This window comes from Salmo trutta, chromosome 14 (genome assembly GCF_901001165.1).
Source record: "Salmo trutta chromosome 14, fSalTru1.1, whole genome shotgun sequence".
Taxonomy (NCBI): domain Eukaryota; kingdom Metazoa; phylum Chordata; class Actinopteri; order Salmoniformes; family Salmonidae; genus Salmo; species Salmo trutta.
In genome coordinates, this window is record NC_042970.1 from 10823403 (window position 1) to 10829402 (window position 6000).

Sequence of the window (6000 nt, forward strand, 5' to 3'; positions counted from 1 at the left end):
ATAGATTTGTCTTTGATGATTTTTTTATTATTAAATCCCTTCCCATATGGTCTAGCGGTTACGATTCCTGGTTTTCACCCAGGTGGCCTGTTTTTGACTCCCGGTATGGGAAAGAACATCTTGTCATTTGGCATGCACATGTGTAACAACAGATACCACATTTTAACTGGCAGCAGTATCACACAACATAAAAATATTCCCTCAGCAACAGGAAATGTGACATGTTATGTAGATTCAACATTCACAAGGCTTTTTAAATGTTGAATACACTTCATGATTGCATTTCTTGCTCTGCAGTAAAATTCATGCAACAAAAGGAGGATCAAATTAAGATATGCATCTGTATCAGAAAACCAAGGAACCTTGTCTCTGACAGAAGCTGAGAATGTGAACACTGGTCTAGGTGTGACCTGACTTTGGCTTTAATATGGGGCCTTGGCCCAATGGATAATGTGTCTGACTACGGATCAGAAGATTCTAGGTTTGACTCCTGGCTGGCTTGAAGACATATTTAGTTGACCAAAATCAAGCTGGGAAAAATACTCTTTACTTTTCAGTGTGTCTGGCTGTTCTTGCTTAAACACATTTTAGACACATTTTCTATGGGACTTTTCCCCAACATCTCTGAGAAAAAAGATGGACTTTTTAATTACAACAGGCATAATTTCAACATTTATAGATTTGTCTGTGATGTTTTTCTTAAGTAAGTGTGTTCCCATATGGTCTAGCGGTTAGGATACCTGGTTTTCACCCAGGTGGCCTGGGTTCAACTCCCGGTATGGGAAAGAACATCTTGTCATTTGGCATGCACATGTGTAACAACAAATCACACATTTGAACTGGTGGCAGTATCACACAACATGACAACATTCCCTCAGCAACAGGATATGTGACATGTTATGTATATTCAAAATGTACAATGTTTTCTAAACCTTGAATAAACTTCATGTTTGCATTTCTTGCTCTGCAGTAAAAATCATGCTACAACTGGAGGATCAAATTAAGATATGCGTCTGTAACAGAAAACCAAGGAACCTTGTCGGTGACAGACGCTGAGAATGTGAACACTGGTCTAGGTGTGAAATGACTTTAGCTTTAATATGGGGCCAGTGGCGCAATGGATAACGTGTCTGAATACGGATCAGAAGATTCTAGGTTCGACTCCTGGCTGGCTCGAAGACATATTTATTTGACGAAAATCAAGCTGGGAAAAATACTCTTCAGTTTGTCTGGCTGTTCTCGCTTAAACACATTTTAGACAGATTTTATATGGGACTGTTCCCCAACATCTCTGAGAAAAAAGATGGAGCTTTTATTTACAACAGGCATAATTTCAACATTTATAGATTTGTCCTTGATGATTTTTTTATTATTAAATCCCTTCCCATATGGTCTAGCGGTTACGATTCCTGGTTTTCACCCAGGTGGCCTGTTTTCGACTCCCGGTATGGGAAAGAACATCTTGTCATTTGGCATGCACATGTGTAACAACAGATACCACATTTTAACTGGCAGCAGTATCACACAACACAACAATATTCCCTCAGCAACAGGAAATGTGACATGTTATGTAGATTCAACATTCACAAGGCTTTTTAAATGTTGAATACACTTCATGATTGCATTACTTGCTCTGCAGTAAAATTCATGCAACAAAAGGAGGATCAAATTAAGATATGCATCTGTATCAGAAAACCAAGGAACCTTGTCTCTGACAGAAGCTGAGAATGTGAACACTGGTCTAGGTGTGACCTGACTTTGGCTTTAATATGGGGCCTTGGCCCAATGGATAATGTGTCTGACTACGAATCAGAAGATTCTAGGTTTGACTCCTGGCTGGCTCGAAGACATATTTAGTTGACCAAAATCAAGCTGGGAAAAATACTCTTTACTTTTCAGTGTGTCTGGCTGTTCTTGCTTAAACACATTTTATACACATTTTCTATGGGACTTTTCCCCAACATCTCTGAGAAAAAAGATGGAGTTTTTAATTACAACAGTCATAATTTCAACATTTATAGATTTGTCTGTGATGTTTTTCTTACGTATGTGTCTTCCCATATGGTCTAGTGGTTAGGATGCCTGGTTTTCGCCTGGGTTCAACTCCCGGTATGGGAAAGAACATCTTGTCATTTGGCATGCACTTGTGTAACAACAAATCACACATTTGAACTGGTGGCAGTATCACACAACATGACAACATTCCCTCAGCAACAGGATTTGTGACATGTTATGTATATTCAAAATGTACAATGTTTTCTAAACCTTGAATAAACTTCATGTTTGCATTTCTTGCTCTGCAGTAAAAATCATGCTACAACTGGAGGATCAAATTAAGATATGCATCTGTAACAGAAAACCAAGGAACCTTGTCGGTGACAGACGCTGAGAATGTTAACACTGGTCTAGGTGTGAAATGACTTTAGCATTAATATGGGGCCAGTGGCGCAATGGATAACGTGTCTGACTACGGATCAGAAGATTCTAGGTTCGACTCCTGGCTGGCTCGAAGACATATTTATTTGACCAAAATCAAGCTGGGAAAAATACTCTTCAGTTTGTCTGGCTGTTCTCGCTTAAACACATTTTAGACAGATTTTATATGGGACTGTTCCCCAACATCTCTGAGAAAAAAGATGGAGCTTTTATTTACAACAGGCATAATTTCAACATTTATAGATTTGTCTTTGATGATTTTTTTATTATTAAATCCCTTCCCATATGGTCTAGCGGTTACGATTCCTGGTTTTCACCCAGGTGGCCTGTTTTCGACTCCCGGTATGGGAAAGAACATCTTGTCAATTGGCATGCACATGTGTAACTACAGATACCACATTTTAACTGGCAGCAGTATCACACAACACAACAATATTCCCTCAGCAACAGGAAATGTGACATGTTATGTAGATTCAACATTCACAAGGCTTTTTAAATGTTGAATACACTTCATGATTGCATTTCTTGCTCTGCAGTAAAATTCATGCAACAAAAGGAGGATCAAATTAAGATATGCATCTGTATCAGAAAACCAAGGAACCTTGTCTCTGACAGAAGCTGAGAATGTGAACACTGGTCTAGGTGTGACCTGACTTTGGCTTTAATATGGGGCCTTGGCCCAATGGATAATGTGTCTGACTACGGATCAGAAGATTCTAGGTTTGACTCCTGGCTGGCTCGAAGACATATTTAGTTGACCAAAATCAAGCTGGGAAAAATACTCTTTACTTTTCAGTGTGTCTGGCTGTTCTTGCTTAAACACATTTTAGACACATTTTCTATGGGACTTTTCCCCAACATCTCTGAGAAAAAAGATGGACTTTTTAATTACAACAGGCATAATTTCAACATTTATAGATTTGTCTGTGATGTTTTTCGTAAGTAAGTGTGTTCCCATATGGTCTAGCGGTTAGGATACCTGGTTTTCACCCAGGTGGCCCGGGTTCAACTCCCGGTATGGGAAAGAAAATCTTGTCATTTGGCATTCATTTGTGTAACAACAAATCACACATTTGAACTGGTGGCAGTATCACACAACATGATAACATTCCCTCAGCAACAGGATATGTGACATGTTATGTATATTCAAAATGTACAATGTTTTCTAAACCTTGAATAAACTTCATGTTTGCATTTCTTGCTCTGCAGTAAAAATCATGCTACAACTGGAGGATCAAATTAAGATATGCATCTGTAACAGAAAACCAAGGAACCTTGTCGGTGACCGACACTGAGAATGTGAACACTGGTCTAGGTGTGAAATGACTTTAGCTTTAATATGGGGCCAGTGGCGCAATGGATAACGTGTCTGACTACGGATCAGAAGATTCTAGGTTCGACTCCTGGCTGGCTCGAAGACATATTTATTTGACCAAAATCAAGCTGGGAAAAATACTCTTCAGTTTGTCTGGCTGTTCTCGCTTAAACAGATTTTATATGGGACTGTTCCCCAACATCTCTGAGAAAAAAGATGGAGCTTTTATTTACAACAGGCATAATTTCAACATTTATAGATTTGTCTTTGATGATTTTTTTTATTATTAAATCCCTTCCCATATGGTCTAGCGGTTACGATTCCTGGTTTTCACCCAGGTGGCCTGTTTTCGACTCCCGGTATGGGAAAGAACATCTTGTCATTTGGCATGCACATGTGTAACAACAGATACCACATTTTAACTGGCAGCAGTATCACACAACACAACAATATTCCCTCAGCAACAGGAAATGTGACATGTTATGTAGATTCAACATTCACAAGGCTTTTTAAATGTTGAATACACTTCATGATTGCATTTCTTGCTCTGCAGTAAAATTCATGCAACAAAAGGAGGATCAAATTAAGATATGCATCTGTATCAGAAAACCAAGGAACCTTGTCTCTGACAGACGCTGAGAATGTGAACACTGGTCTAGGTGTGACCTGACTTTGGCTTTGATATGGGGCCTTGGCCCAAAGGATAATGTGTCTGACTACGGATCAGAAGATTCTAGGTTTGGCTCCTGGCTGGCTCGAAGACATATTTAGTTGACCAAAATCAAGCTGGGAAAAATACTCTTTACTTTTCAGTGTGTCTGGCTGTCCTCGCTTAAACACATTTTAGACAGATTTTATATGGGACTTTTCCCCAACATCTCTGAGAAAAAAGATGGAGTTTTTAATTACAACAGTCATAATTTCAACATTTATAGATTTGTCTGTGATGTTTTTCTTACTTAAGTGTCTTCCCATATGGTCTAGCGGTTAGGATGCCTGGTTTTCGCCTGGGTTCAACTCCCGGTATGGGAAAGAACATCTTGTCATTTGGCATGCACTTGTGTAACAACAAATCACACATTTGAACTGGTGGCAGTATCACACAACATGACAACATTACCTCAGCAACAGGATATGTGACATGTTATGTATATTCAAAATGTACAATGTTTTCTAAACCTTGAATAAACTTCATGTTTGCATTTCTTGCTCTGCAGTAAAAATCATGCTACAACTGGAGGATCAAATTAAGATATGCATCTGTAACAGAAAACCAAGGAACCTTGTCGGTGACAGACACTGAGAATGTGAACACTGGTCTAGGTGTGAAATGACTTTAGCTTTAATATGGGGCCAGTGGCGCAATGGATAACGTGTCTGACTACGGATCAGAAGATTCTAGGTTCGACTCCTGGCTGGCTCGAAGACATATTTATTTGACCAAATCAAGCTGGGAAAAATACTCTTCAGTTTGTCTGGCTGTTCTCAGCTTAAACACATTTTAGACAGATTTTATATGGGACTGTTCCCCAACATCTCTGAGAAAAAAGATGGAGCTTTAATTACAACAGGCATAATTTCAACATTTATAGATTTGTCTTTGATGATTTTTTATTATTAAATCCCTTCCCATATGGTCTAGCGGTTACGATTCCTGGTTTTCACCCAGGGTGGCCTGTTTTGACTCCCGTATGGGAAAGAACATCTTGTCATTTGGCAGGCACATGTGTAACAACAGATACCACATTTTAACTGGCAGCAGTATCACACAACATAAAAATATTCCCTCAGCAACAGGAAATGTGACATGTTATGTAGATTCAACATTCACAAGGCTTTTAAATGTTGAATACACTTCATGATTGCATTTCTTGCTCTGCAGTAAAATTCATGGCAACAAAAGGAGGATCAAATTAAGATATGCATCTGTATCAGAAAACCAAGGAACCTTGTCTCTGACAGAAGCTGAGAATGTGAACACTGGTCTAGGTGTGACCTGACTTTGGCTTTAATATGGGGCCTGGGCCCAATGGATAATGTGTCTGACTACGATCAGAAGATTCTAGGTTTGACTCCTGGCTGGCTTGAAGACATATTTAGTTGACCAAAATCAAGCTGGGAAAAAATACTCTTTACTTTTCAGATGTGTCGGCTGTTCTTTCTTGCTTAAACACATTTTAGACACATTTTCTTATGGGACTTTCCCCAACATCTCTGAGAAAAAAGATGGACTTTTTATTACAACAGGC

At 39.0% G+C, this 6000-nt stretch overlaps 6 non-coding genes across 6 annotated transcripts; all 6 read left to right on the forward strand.

Annotated features, from left to right (window-relative positions):
- Positions 1-713: 713 nt before the first annotated feature.
- On the forward strand, positions 714-785 carry trnae-uuc (transfer RNA glutamic acid (anticodon UUC)). Its single transcript has one exon. It is a non-coding gene; the product is annotated as a tRNA-Glu (tRNA).
- Positions 786-1103: 318 nt separating this feature from the next.
- Positions 1104-1176, forward strand: trnar-acg (transfer RNA arginine (anticodon ACG)). The gene has a single exon. It is a non-coding gene; the product is annotated as a tRNA-Arg (tRNA).
- A 1260-nt stretch (positions 1177-2436) lies between these two features.
- Positions 2437-2509, forward strand: trnar-acg (transfer RNA arginine (anticodon ACG)). Its single transcript has one exon. It is a non-coding gene; the product is annotated as a tRNA-Arg (tRNA).
- Positions 2510-3388: 879 nt separating this feature from the next.
- Positions 3389-3460, forward strand: trnae-uuc (transfer RNA glutamic acid (anticodon UUC)). The gene has a single exon. It is a non-coding gene; the product is annotated as a tRNA-Glu (tRNA).
- A 318-nt stretch (positions 3461-3778) lies between these two features.
- Positions 3779-3851, forward strand: trnar-acg (transfer RNA arginine (anticodon ACG)). The gene has a single exon. It is a non-coding gene; the product is annotated as a tRNA-Arg (tRNA).
- A 1250-nt stretch (positions 3852-5101) lies between these two features.
- Positions 5102-5174, forward strand: trnar-acg (transfer RNA arginine (anticodon ACG)). The gene has a single exon. It is a non-coding gene; the product is annotated as a tRNA-Arg (tRNA).
- Positions 5175-6000: the final 826 nt, after the last annotated feature.